Source organism: Rattus norvegicus, chromosome 2, assembly GCF_036323735.1.
Source record: "Rattus norvegicus strain BN/NHsdMcwi chromosome 2, GRCr8, whole genome shotgun sequence".
Taxonomy (NCBI): Eukaryota; Metazoa; Chordata; class Mammalia; order Rodentia; family Muridae; genus Rattus; species Rattus norvegicus.
The window spans coordinates 29987686-30001933 of record NC_086020.1 but is presented as its reverse complement, the minus strand read 5'-3'; the positions used below and the strand labels follow the sequence as shown (position 1 = coordinate 30001933).

General features: G+C 49.1%; 1 protein-coding gene across 4 annotated transcripts in view; it reads right to left on the bottom strand.

Moving 5' to 3' along the window:
• Gcnt4 (glucosaminyl (N-acetyl) transferase 4) overlaps window positions 1-13990 on the bottom strand; it is a 29765-nt gene extending 15775 nt beyond the window's left edge. Inside the window, exons 1-2 of one of the 4 annotated variants that reach the window (XM_039103468.2) lie at window positions 13029-13990; window positions 10406-10758 (exon numbers count right to left, since the gene is read on the bottom strand). The gene's annotated coding sequence lies outside the window, so the exon portion shown is untranslated. Of the gene's footprint in view, window positions 1-10405; window positions 10759-12990 lie in introns of all 4 variants that reach the window. The other 3 variants (XM_039103467.2, XM_039103469.2, NM_001399789.1) reach the window with 3 other exon arrangements.
• Between the last annotated feature and the right edge of the window lie 258 nt (window positions 13991-14248).

Genomic DNA, 14248 nt, shown 5'->3' with positions numbered 1-14248 from the left:
GGGCTGCTGCACATGTAAAAATGAGTATTGTAATGTGCATGAGGGTGTCTGTGCATGTTGCATGTGCCTGTGTACACATGTGAGTACGCATATGTGCACACACACATGCACAAACATGTCAATCAGGGAGGGTATCGCTCCCAGAAATGGCAGTGGCTCAAGTGCTGCTGCTAATGATTGGATTGGATACTCTCTATTTCAAGATTAGAAGAGCTTGCTCATTTGTTTTCTAGGCTCAACCAACACAGTAGGAGCTCAGCAGACATCAACATTGGCTTCTGTAGTAATCAAGTCAAGATCATCTAGGCATGGTGGCCCACATTTGTAATCCTAGTACTCAGAAGTCTGCGGCAGGAGGATTAAGAGTGAGAGGACAGCCTGGGCTACACTGTGAGATTCTCAACACACACACACACACACACACACACACACACACACACACACACGTGCCAAGGCACATGCAGCAGCAAGGCTTGGGGCTCTGCCATTTCTGACAATGATGATGCCCTGAGTCTTTCCTTTCTTTCCCAGGCTTCTTCACAGTATTTAAGGGCATAAACGAGCATGTGAAAATCTGTATGTGTGTCATGCACACAGACATCCACACAAGCACACATAATCCCAGGCATTTGCACATACGCACGTGCACAGAGACAGACACACACGTGTGTGTGTGTGTGTGTGTGTGTGTGTACACACCCCTCCACAGATACATGTGTGCTAAGGTGGGCACCTCTGTCATGATTGCATGGTTCAGTCAAAGAAAATAGGTAAACTGCCCTGAAATTTTGTACATAAGTCCCATAAATACTAAGTTCAAATCCAGGAACTCAAAACTAACCAGGGAGGGATAGAAGAAAGCCCACGGTGCGTGGGTCAATATGACCAAGAGAGGAAGTTCCAAAGCAGAGATTTTAGCCTTTGCAGAAACCCAGTCCAGAAAACCCCCTGACAGCTGTGCATCAGGCAGCCCTGGCAAGGCTGCACTTGAACCATAGTTCCCACAGGTTATAGCGTGCTGTAATGCACAGGTGACATGACAGATAAACACAAGGCTTGCTTAGCTTACCACATGCTTAAGCACGTAGTCGTACACAAAGCAGAAGTAAACGCTCAGAGTTGATTTTCTGGTGGACAGTGAATGTGGTCAGTGCCAGCACGAAGATTTGATAAAACTCAAAAACAGCCATAGGGAAGACTCGAGCAGGCCTCCCGCCACCCTCAACAGTCATCCTCCCTTTCCTCTCTCAGAGAATCCCTCTACTGCTGGCCACAGAAATGGGCGACTCTGAAAACTTTCTTCCTACCTCCCATGCAGACGAGCCAGTGTTGGAAAGAGTCTGAGGTTGGGGGGGAGCATGGTTCTCAGCAGGAAGAATGCCTTGCTTCTCTCCTTTTCTTCTACTTTTCTGCCTGTAGCTCTAGCAAGATGGCTAGAGCCATTCTGAAGAAGGTAGACCAAGAGACTACTGGTCTCTCAGCCTCCAGGTCCTCAAGCCACTGAGGCACAGCAGCAGACACACCCCTGGGCTTTGGTTAGATGAGAAAAACAAGGCCTCGCACATTTGGGAAACTTGAAAGACAAGCAGCAGAAAAGGGTAAGGATGCTGCTTCTCTCTCGGATGAACTTTAAATCGGGTCGAAGTGAGAACTCGCTCAACGGCACGCTCCTGTATATAGTCAAGTGCAAAAATATGTCTCAAAGATGCTGAACTTCTCATCCGTCTAAATTTGGAGGTAGATGGAGGCCTTAGGTAAACATCTGAAGGAAGTCAGCCTGCAAGATTTACCAAATTAACTCGAGTGCTGGCGAGAACTGCAGTTGGCTGACGAGGTTTCCCTTAAACACCCTCCAGCACATGGCGAGCCTGCTGTGCGTGGTTGTTAGTCACAGGCAACAGTCCACACAGTGTCCAGCATCACTCGGTAAGTGGGCTCCCTTCTTGAGAGGTTCTTATTACCTCACAGGGACTCTTGAGACAGGTTTTCAATAAAAAGATGTCGGTACCATGTGGCTCAAGAATACTTTGAGCAGTTCAAAGCCACGAGTGTGCCCCTCACCCTTTCTCTCTGGCCCTATCTCCCAACTTGCCACACATTCGCCCCTCCATCTGACCGTTGGGCACATCCTACAAGTTTGGAATTGGGAACCAGTGGTTCTAATTTGAGTCCCAGTCTGCCACCAATGAGATGTCCCGACAGCCGGCCTCTATTCCTAGTCTAGGAAGAGCAATGTGAGCTCCGACTCCCAGGGTGGTGAGGCATAGTTGAATTAATGCCCCAGCATGCCATGGCAGGACAATTGGATAGCTGTTGTCAGCCTCAGGGGTATTTAAAACAGCTGGTCTGGTAGCCAACCACAGCCCTGCAAACCAGCAGGGAGTCCTGCTCAAGGCACCTTGTCCACTCCACATCCAGAAGCTGTCATTGAGAGGTGACTGTTATGGTGTTACGGGTTTCACAGACAAAGGCCTTTTGTTTTGTTTTGTTTTCCCCTCTAGTTCTTAGAGTCCACAGCTGTCAAGCCGGGGTGGGGGGTGGTGGTGTATTAACATCTATCCTCAAGTCTGAAACTCTGAAAATACTTTAAAAGAGGGGCTCGTAAAGATCATGAAACATGTGAAGTGACAGCATTAAAACCGGTGAGAGTCCCCGCCCCCTGCTGTGGAGTTTCTGGTGGCTTGGTTATAATTCCTATGTCAATTTCCTCTTTAAACCCTAGAACTTCTAATACATTATATTTATAAACTAATTGAGGATCATGAAGATATATTTTCTGAACTGCTAGGTCATCTAGGTAAAGGTGCTTGTCTTAGTCAGGGTTTCTACTCCTGCACAGACATCGTGACCAAGAAGCAAGTTGAGGAGGAAAGGGTTTATTCAGCTTACACTTCCACATTGCTGTTCACCACCAAAGGAAGTCAGGACTGGAACTCACACAGAGCAGGAGGCAGGAGCTGGTGCAGAGGCCATGGAGGGATGTTTCTTACTGGCTTGCTCCCCTTGGCTTGCTCAGCTTGCTTTCTTATAGAACTCAGGACTAACAGATGGCACCACCTACAATGGGTTGGGTCCTCCCCACTTGATCACAAGTTGAGAAAATGCCTTACAGCTGGGTCTCATGGAGGCATTTCCTCAACTGAGGCTCCTTTCTCTGTGATAACTCGAGCTTGTGTCAAGTTGACACACAAAACCAGTCAGTACAGTGCTTGCCATCAAACCTGATGACCTGGGTGTGAGCCCCAGAACCCACAGGATGGAAGGAAAGGAATGAGAGCCACAAGCTGTACTCTGGCCTCCACGAGCTCCATGGCTAGCACGTGCACACACACACACACACACACACAAACACACACACAAACACACACAAACACACACACACAAACACACACACAAACACACACACAAACACACACACACAAACACACACAAACACACACACACAAACACACACACACAAACACACACACACAAACACGCACACACACACGCACACACAAACACACACACACAAACACGCACACACAAACACACACACACACGCACACACAAACAAACACACACACAAAAACACGCACACACAAACACGCACACACACACGCACACACAAACACGCACACACACACGCACACACAAACACGCACACACAAACATGCACACACAAACACACACACGCACACACAAACACACACACACGCACACAAACACGCGCGCACACACACACACACACCTACACTAAGTGTGATAATTTTAAAAAGATATTTTTTCTAATTATGGTGGTAAAATATAGGGGACACAAGTTGTAATCACTTTAACCATTTAAAAATACATTTACATGTACTAACTGTCTATGCGAATGGGGCTAAGTTCGAAGCTTCCACATGTACAATGAGTATGCGAGGGCCACTTTAGCCGTCCCTAAGAGTCTGTCTCTGCAGCATTGAAGACTTTCCTGTCACTGTGCAGTGATCGGTACCCATTCCCTGAACTGTGTTCTTTCCCAGACAGACTCTCTGCCTACTGATGACAGCTCCCAGTTCTCCTGTATGCCCAGCCCATGTTTCTATGACTTTGACCACTCAAGAATCATACAACAGGAGTCAAACAGTATTTGCCCAGTGTTTGGCCTATTGCAACATCTTCACAATTCATCCATGTTGAAGCATGTGCTGAAAGTTTACTTTTGAAGGCAGAATAATGCCCCAGTGTAGGATATGCCATATTTTGCTAGCTTGTTCCTTTGTCAGTAAATATTTGGGCGTGTTGGGAATGTAAAAACTTGAGCTATGCCTCACTTCTTTAGAATATATACTTTATTCCCTGCTTATTCTAAGGGATTTTTAATCAATCAGAATTTTATGCAATGAATTTTGATTTATTTATCTCTGCTCCAACCCCTCCCATATCCAACTTCATGTACCTACTTGTCCAGCTTTGTGACTTTTTAACTAAACCCATCAAGTCTCCTATGTGCTGCTCATATATTCCTGGATCAGTGGTTTTTCTGCTGAAGTGTGGCAGAATTACCAAGGGCCACAGTCTTAAAACTAACCTTCTGTCACCTGGCAGTAACCAATTGCCAATTGCTACTCTAGCTCTTCAAGAAACAAGAAATTTCATTGCCCATCCATCCAAGAAATACGTACTATGTGTCTGCCTCGTGGTTGGAAGCACCATATAGACACACTGAACACGGTGAGGCTTTGAGGAAACAGAAATGGAATTGAGGTCTTCAGTGACTAATGGGCAGGGTTCTCTAGAAAAACAGAACACATACATGCACATGGGTACATGCACACACATGTACACACACACGCACCCACACACATTCACATATACAATCACACACACACATACATGATGTATAAAAAGTGTGATATAAAATTGGCATACACAGTGGGAGTGGAGTTAATGATGGCTTTTTTCACGTTGGAGTGGCAGACAGCCTGGGAGCCTCCCAGTCCTGGAAGCTGAGCGCTGCAACAGTCCAGGCCTGGCACTGAAGCCAGAAGCTCCCTGGAGAGTTGCTGGTATTGCATTCACATTAGAAAGCCCAAGAAGCTGGAGTCTGGCAAGTACAGACACAGTACAAGAGCTGTACTTGTTTGGAAAGAAGGGGAACAGGGATCCTGTCTCTGGGAGGTTTGATGGAAAGGAGGTTTGATTGAAAATATGTCATTGCCCCACAGGTCAGTCCAATCTGGAGATACCCCTATTTCACCAGTTCAGACAACCTCCTTAATTCAGTTGAGTGGCTGATGAGGGCCCATTGTCACAGTGCGTAGAAAGACAATGTCTTAGACAAGTGGGTAGCTAGCATTTGGAAATGTCTCTTTCATGGTTTGAATATGCTTGTTGTCTCAGTGAGGGGCACTATTAGGAGGTGTGGCCTTGTTGGAGTAGGTATGGAGGAAGTGTGCCACTGTGGTGGTGGGCTTTGAGACCCTCCTCTTAGCTGCCCAGGGACAATAGTCCTTTCCTGGCTGCAGTTGGATCAAGATACAGAACTCTCAGCTCCTTCTCTGGTGTCATGTTCCTCCCTTGATGATAATGGACTGAACCTCTGAACCTGTAAGCCAGCCCCAATTAAATGTTGACCTTATAAGAATTGCCCTGGTCATGGTGTCTGTTCACAGCAGTGGAAACCCTGACTAAGACACATGGGCTTCTTTCCTTGCTATGGTGATGGCTCTCTTACGATCATTTCTTGGGCTCTCTTGTCCCATCCCATACTCCTTCCTTCAGCTGTGCAGACTCCTTATCATCCCAGTCACCTTCCTCATGCAGCCTAACTCATGGCCATTCTGTGTGTCATCCCACGTCTTTCTCCTGATCCATCTGCTGCAAGTCTCTGAATCTGGCAGCTGAGGGAGGGCAGGATGATGGCTGGGAAGGCTACTGCAGAAGGTACCTGGTAGACCATGGTGGCTACACAGAGCCAGTTCTTTACTCTGCCAAGATGGAAAGCAGGGGTGGCCCCGATTTTTCAGATATTCAAACAGGCGAGTGGCAGGATGGGAGAAGAGCTGGCGCTCTTCTGGGGCCATTGCTACGGGCCTGCCAGAGTGCTTCTCCACTGCCACCTCTATGTGCTGCCCAGTCCCGGGTCTTCTCCATCTTGTAGATCAGTAGGAGAAGTAGAAAGGCTTACTGATCCCTTGGAGACACGCCTAGGCTGTGTACATATTTCTGGGATGGATGGCTATACCAAACTCTTCTAACCACTGAACAAGGCTGCTTTCTCAATCCAGGTTGGGGCTCAGAGCAAGAACCCTGCTGATTCTGTGCAGGACTGGAAACAGTTAACTTCGGCAAGTACATTAGCTGCAATCCATTTCACAAGGCAAGGCAAGGCAAGGCAAGGAAAGGCAGAGTATTCCAGGCTTTAATGAGCAGCTCAGCCCATCAGGAGTTTGACCCTTAGTGACTCATGCTGCACTGCACAGATAGCCAATCCCATAGAGACTTAACTCACATGAGGAAACTTATTTCTCAGCAAAATAATGACACATCTGCCTAGCCAGATAAGAGCCCCACACTGATATCGGATAAGCCCTAAATAACTAGGGCCCAGTAACACTGACATGCTGTCTGAGTAGAACCCCCTACCCACAATGCCTTTGGGCAGGTGTTTTAGCTCGCTGTAGCTACACTAGAGTGTATCTAATAAACTCCAGTCCTGACTCTTTGTTTTGTTTTGTCTTGATTTCTTTGACTACCTACACGTCACTGGCCTGTCACCACAGTTCCCATACAGCAAAACCCACCCACAATGAGACAGGCTGGTGGGTCACGCCTAAGCACAATTAGATCTTGGTCAGGAGGACAATCACATTTAGTTTCTCTTTAACTAAATCAGAAGGGGAAGAAAAGCTGGACCGAGAGAAAGCAAAAGGAAATCTGAGTGTAGTGCAGTGCAGTACAGTGCAGTGTAGTGTAGTACGGTGCAGTGTAGTGTAGTGTGGTGCAGTGCAGTGTAGTGTAGTATAGTATGGTGCAGTGCGGTGTAGTGTAGTGCGGTGTAGTGTAGTGCGGTGTAGTGTAGTATGGTGTGGTGTAGTGCAGTGTAGTGTAGTATAGTGTAGTATAGTGTAGTGCAGTGTAGTGTAGTATAGTATAGTGCAGTGTAGTGTAGTATAGTGTAGTGCAGTGCAGTGTAGTGTAGTATAGTATAGTGTAGTATAGTGTAGTGCAGTGTAGTGTAGTATAGTGTAGTGCAGTATAGTGTAGTGCAGTGTAGTGTAGTATAGTGTAGTGTAGTATAGTGTAGTGCAGTGTAGTGTAGTGTAGTGCAGTGTAGTATAGTGTAGTGCAGTGTAGTGTAGTGTAGTATAGTGTAGTGCAGTATAGTGTAGTATAGTGTAGTGCAGTGTAGTATAGTGTAGTGCAGTGTGGTGTGGTGTAGTGTAGTGCAGTGTGGTGTAGTGCAGTGCGGTGTGGTGTAGTGCAGTGCAGTGCGGTGCAGTGCGGTGCAGTGTGGTGCAGTGCAGTGCGGTGTAGTGCAGTGTAGTGCGGTGCAGTGCAGTGCGGTGTAGTGCAGTGTAGTGCGGTGCAGTGCAGTGCGGTGTAGTGCAGTGCGGTGTAGTGCAGTGTGGTGTAGTGCAGTGTGGTGTGGTGTAGGGCAGTGCAGTGCAGTATAGTGCAGTGCAGTGCAGTGCGGTGCAGTGCAATGTAGTGCGGTGCAGTGCAGTGCGGTGTAGTGCAGTGCGGTATAGTACAGTGCGGTGTAGTGCAGTGTGGTGTAGTGCAGTGTGGTGCAGTGTAGTGTAATCACGTTCAGGACACAATATGCTGCCATCAAAAAGGTCACCCTCTTTCTGACCAATACCGTTGGCAATCAGGAACGAGATCGCTCCAGCCTTCGCAGCTTTAAAAGGAGACAGGGGCCTGAAGAGATGGCTCAGGGGTGAAGAGCACTGGCTGCTCTTGCAGAGGATCTGGGTTCAGTTCCTGGCACCTGCATGGTGGTGTGTAAGCACCCATAACTACAGTTGCGGGGGTCTGAGTGCAGCAGGCATGCGTGTGGTACATACGTGCATGTAGGCATTCATAACACGGAATAAAATTACTTTTTTTTTTAATTAAGAGGCAGAGTTCTCACACAAAATGAGCCCCTGCAGAGCTTGCCTTTTTCTTCCTGGGTGTTTTCCTTCTCCACCCCCCTCCTGAGGCAAGGCCCATTCTCACAGTTGGTAACAGACTGTCAGGTTTCCATTGACTTCATCTCTAGTCTCCCTTTTCTTATGAGAGTTCCTCTGCCCCGTAGGACTCATTGCATCTATCCATAGATTATGGATCGTTCTCAGGTATTTGGCATCAATCTTTAGGTATTGCAATTAACCCTAAGAGAATAAACAAACCCCACCACCCTCCACCCTCCCTCCCACCCCCTACCCAGGGGACTCTAGCAGGAAACAGAAATGAAGTGGAAAGGAATTCTAATGTACAAATTTTACTTCCTGAATTCACTTTTGTGTCACCTACGCCCGCCCCTCCCCCCCAGGCCCCAAGCCAATGATACAAACACCCGCAAGAAAAGCAAGCCACTCTCACGGGCGGTTGCTGACCACTGTAACAGTGTGCAGAGGGATAGGGTTACATAAGCAGGACTGATGCTAAAAGAGGACTTTTAGAATAGCAGAGACTCAAAGGCGACCACTGCCAGGAACCACAGACCAGGGTCATTCTTCTCACGCTGGCTCCGCAGAACTACAAAAGAGGCCCCAGTTTTATGCCTCATTAGCTTTGAGAAGGGCCACTAACAAAGAAACTCACATGTCATTAATTCATTGGCCTGGACCTTAATGACCCAACTGGCCAGATAGTTTTGTCACACTCGGATCCGGAATGATGACATCTAAATGCAGAGTGAATGCACTGGACCCAGACATCAACTGCCCGCCCACTGCTGACCATGCTCACTGCAGGGGCGTCCATGGAGAATGCTTCTTCGTTTTGGCTGACTGCACTTGGCAAGTCACTGTTCAGAAGGAGGTTGCCAAAAGAGAAAAAGAAAAAGGCAGTGGTACAAAGCCGCCACTGCCCTGGATGGCTGAGAACCACAGGGCCACAGGAGGCTGAAGCCCTAGGCACTCTGAGCAAAGCATTTGTCCTGGGTTAGACCCAGCCACCAGGAAGGGATGGCTGGCAGACAACCCGTGCAGTGGCTGGGTGTCTCTCAGTTCAGCCCCTCACAGGGAAACTGGAAGGTGGGGAGCCAATGAACAAAACAGGAGGATCAAAAGCTGCTCCTCTTGGAGGGTCTAGAGGATGTATGAGAGCTGCTGGCTGGGCCCAGCATCTCCAGGGTTCTCACACGGCCCCCTGGGCGGCTGGTGGGCGGGTGGTCTCAGAAGCAGTGCTTCTAAGTTCCCAGATAGTAATGAAGCAATTGACGTAGGGACACACAGGAACACTACTAACCAACAAAACTATCATATGTTTCTCGGGCTGCTTATTTGCTTTACCATTCTAATTAATTATCTAGTTAATGAACTAACTTACTTATACAGTTTAATATACTCTAGGCTAGCCTACTCAGCTACAGATTATCTTGAACTGGTCATCTTCCAAGTTCTATATGCTAGGATTGCATGCGTGCACCATATAGGCTGCCTGGTTTTTGATACCTCCACATCCCTAATATTTTCCTAAAGCATAATGGCCTGTTTCCTAGTAAACCCAAATTTTGGGGAAATTTATTAGTTTTAAAATCTTATACATTTTTTTTTGACAGTTTCTGTGTAGCCCTGGATGTCCTGGAACTCACTCTGTAGACCAGGCTGGCCTCAAACACAGAGACACAGAGATCCACTTGCCTCTGCTTCCCAAGTGCTGGGATTAAAGGCGTGCACCACCAGACCCAGCAGAACCCTCACACATTTGTGTCTAAGATTGTACATTTTCTAAAAGTCCAGACTGCTTGGTAGAGGTCCAGCCTTTCCCTTCTGACCGCCTTAGGCTCTGTCTGCTCAGCCTCTTAACACTGCTTTCTGGCATTTTACAGAACCTAGCTTCCCTCTGCTCTTCTCCATTTTCTATATTTTCTCACTACGTGTTCAGCAGAACAAGTTTCAAACATATTAAGGAGTGGCCTGCTTCTATCAAATGTTAGCTAGCTTCCCCACCTTCGGAAAGAGTAAATACACACCTAACCCTATCCCCCCAGAAATCCACACAGAGCTCACAATTCCTGGCTATTAGGACACGACAGCTGCATTCAGTTCCAGCTTAATCTTGTTTTTCCTCTTATCTTTTAGGTTTCAGACTTTAGACCCTGCAAGGAAAATTACCAGCCTACAGGAATGCATATCCAATGGCATGCAAAGCAATGCAGAACACTGCCAGACATTTGTCTCCAGACAGCTCAGGCCAAGTCTGTAAGCCCCACTAAAACTGATGATACCTGTTCTGCCTCCCCACACGAGGGCAAGCCGTGGATCCTTCCTTCCTTCTTCCTCCCTCCTCCTCTTCTTCTTCCTCTTCCTCTTCCTACAGGAGTATTCTGGATCTATGTAGCCCAAGCTGGTCATGAATTCTCCTGCCTCAGCCTCCCCCATCTTGGAATTCCAGGTGAGGGTAACGTGTATGGCTCAGATTCTCTTATTTTCGTCTCCAGCCACATTCAGCACCTGACACTGACATGGTACGGAGGGCAGCCCTTACTCAGAAGTTATCCAAAGGTGATTCCGGCTTTAACTTGCTTCTTGTTGGTTCCATGGTCCTTTGCCATCTCAATATTCTCCAGGTCTCAATAGACTATGTATTTTGGAAATGACAGATATGACACACAGAAATTATATTATTATTATATTCAAATCAACAGCATAGGGCTTGGTGTCTGCTGTATGCCAGGCAACACCACACACACACACACACACACACACACACACACACACACACACACAGTCTATACACATGGGAACATGAAATCTTTGCAAACAGTCCATGAAGAAGTGACCCTTAGCTGTAGGGTCACTTCAGAGACCAGGACAAGCCACAACCTAAGGCCAGGCAACCTAAGCAAGGATGCAAGCATTGGAAGTCGCAGCACCAAGAAACAAGCGGTCAGAGAGCCTCCTCGCTGCAGGGGCTGTGTTTGTCTCTAATCCAAGTGCACTGTGGCCTGAGATCACCCTCTGTATTCCTGCCATCATTAAACTCGTGTCATCTACAAAGCAAAACTGTAGCCATACTCGATTCAAAACACTGTATCTGTAAAGCTTTGCCATCAAATTACCACCACCAGCAGCAACAAACTTTTTTAACTTGCTATCCCAAGGGAGGAATTCCTACTCTTCTGAAAGTCTTCTCCTTCCACTGGCTCCTTGTCATTCACATTGAAATAGCCATAAAAGGACATTCCTCCGGCTTCCTCTCACCCTGGAAGCAGCCATCAGTCCTGGCCACCACCTCTCTCAAACTCTGTGCTTGATCCACTTTTTCCCACCTCCCAATGCCCACTCCCTCCTCTTCACACCTCATCCTGTTGCAGGTGGAAAAGCACCCAGGGCAGCTCTATTGGCCACAGGGGATACTTCTCCCTGGGAGCCTCAAGATCTCTTAGACTCAACAGAACCCAATGTGTTCTTCCTTTCTACTGCTCCAACTCCAGTGCTCCCTGTTTCTAGGAATAGCGGCACCCAAACGTATGGAACCTTTCTGCACTCACGTCCTCTGCAAATGACTTCTACGGCATGCCTCCAGTCCACGCCCCTAACCATCTCCACTGCACACTCTACGCCATTCTCTGGGCAGCAGCCAGGGTGAGTGCTTATTGTTTGGGCTCAAGAGATTCTCTCCTACATCAGGCTCCCAAGCAACTAGGCCTGGGAGCCTCGTGCACCTGCACCTGGCTACTTTTACTTTTAATCACAACCATAAGAGGATACTCGCAGGTGTGAGGTTGTTTCAAAGACCCGCCCACGTTGTCACTGGCCCCACCTCCCACCATTCCCCAGTCACACCTTCTCCATTGTCCTCTCAGGCTCGGTGGGTGGGACTCCCCTAACCCTGACCACTCCTGTTGTCCTCTGCCTTACCACACGCTGGTTTCTTTACTCCCTCAGTTTAAACTGTCCCCACTAATCCTTAGTTCACCTTCTGTTCTCTAGTAAGGGGCTTGCACCCCATAAAGGTGAGCTTCAGCCCATCTGTGCCCTGCAGCAAGGGCCCAGCTCACTGTAATCACGTAACACATTGATTTGTCCAGCTGACTTTTGGACCCTGGGTTGCTCAACTGTATTGTCTCCAGGTGGTGTTCCTGCTGCACAATTCTAAGGAAAATCTCTGAAGGTTATTCAGCTGAACTCACACTATGTAGTGCTAATGATAAGCCCCAGGGAACCAGGTCATTCCCATCACGCATTTCTCCTCAGGTCAGGGCAGAGAAGGCAGTGTCATACACAGCCTCCCCAGCTCCTTCTTCGAGGCGTTTACTCGGCCACTATTTTCAGCTGGCCTTACCCGCAAATGCATATGCAGCGCACGTTCAGTATTTAGCAAACGGCTCTAAAAGGAAAGAGTATGCACACCTTCCCAAGAGTTCTTCTTCCTGTCTTTCCGGTGCCACACACCTCTGTCCATCTCTCTAACACCAGTAAAAGATAATTCAGTAACACTCAAGCCCAGCCTTTCTCATAGATCTGAATACTTAGTGCAACACAGACAGTTCTCCTCAATAACTCACTTTTAAAGATCTTACTTCTTCCAAGCACTATTAACGAAAGCTGTCAAAACAGACTATTAGTTTCTAGATTTAGGCTTAATAAATAACAAGGGCATGTTTTACGGGTATAAGATTTTTAAAAGGCGATTTCTCTGCCTCAGTCACACAAGAGACTCAGTATTGTTCCAGCTCTTTTACTCTTCGTGTTTATTGCTCTTAAGTTTTAAAGGTTAAAAAAAGGTGTGGGTTATGGGCCCCCAAACTGGTATCACCCCCTCCACTTGCCCAGCACTGGAACAACACTCAGGATTTCCAACCCCTACCTGGAAGTTTGGCGCTTTCATTCTCACACCACGCTCACCTTGGAGGCACGCCCACGTGCGTAAGGGGTCTCTGCGGTCCCTTCCCTTAAGCTGGGGTTCCCCAGAGATTCTCAGTCTTCAGGGGAGACGCCGCCACTTCACTGCGGGGGACGGTTTCTGGCGGGCTCTGCCGCAGGAAAACTTGACCTTAAAACGCAAGAAGCTTGTCCCTGCAGAAGCCACGAGCTGGGACACGCGACCTGAAACTTGATTCTCCCAGAACCTCTGTCTTCGACACTCTTTGGAGAAATCCCGCGTGGAGCCGAAGCCGGGGAGGCCTCCCACGCGGGACCTGGGAACTTCGCGGGATCCCACTCACGACTCGGCTACTGCGTGGAGCTGCGAAGCGGCGGCATCTGCCGGGCGCTCACTGCGGTCGCCCCGCTGTCCTCTCCACCTCCCTGGGACCCGTGGGCTCCGCCGCTAAGAAGCCTAGATCCAATTAGTTCCGGATCGCGCCGCCCCCGCCCCATAGCTACAGAGACACGGAGTTCAAGTTTCCACCGAGGGAAAGCGACAGTAGCGGGCAGGAGAGGAGTCGCACGCGGCCGCCCAGCGCCCCTCGGTTGCCTACGTGGCTAAGCGGACCTACCGGGGAACTGGGAGCCCCGGGCCGGAGGTCCCCGCCGTTGCGCCACCCTGGTGCTCCCAGGCTCCACGGCCACACGCACTGTCCCGAAGTCGCTCTTTCCCGGCCAGAAGTGAGACAGCGCCGAGGCCCCCCGGTGACGCCGGAGAATGAAGGGGAGCGCCACCGTGCTCCCGCAGGGGGTCCCCGCACCTCGCTGGGGACCGAAGTTTCGTGGCGCGCACGCCGGCAGGTCGCGCAGCTCTCCGGTCCGGCTACCGGCTTCTCTGCAGCTGCCCCGCCCGCAAGACACAACCAGGCATCGAAGGGAAAGGATTGCTAAGTGATTTGCCCAAAGTCCCCGAGAGGGCGGTGACAAAGCAACTCACGTCTGCTATTCCGGGCTGTCCGCCCCCCCCTCACCCCCCCCCCCCACGCCCGGCTTGCGGGCAGCAGGACTCACTGTTGGTCGGATGCAGCGGGCTCTCCAGGGTGAGGCCAGCATCAGCCTGCGCTGCCTGGCGAGGCGTTATCAGCGGCGTGGGAAGGTGGAGTGTTGAGACTAATTAGGGTACAAAGTTGCGTTTTAATCAGTGCCTATATGCGGAATGCGCTTCCTTTTTCCCCTTCGGCGCGGGTGAGGATGGCAGG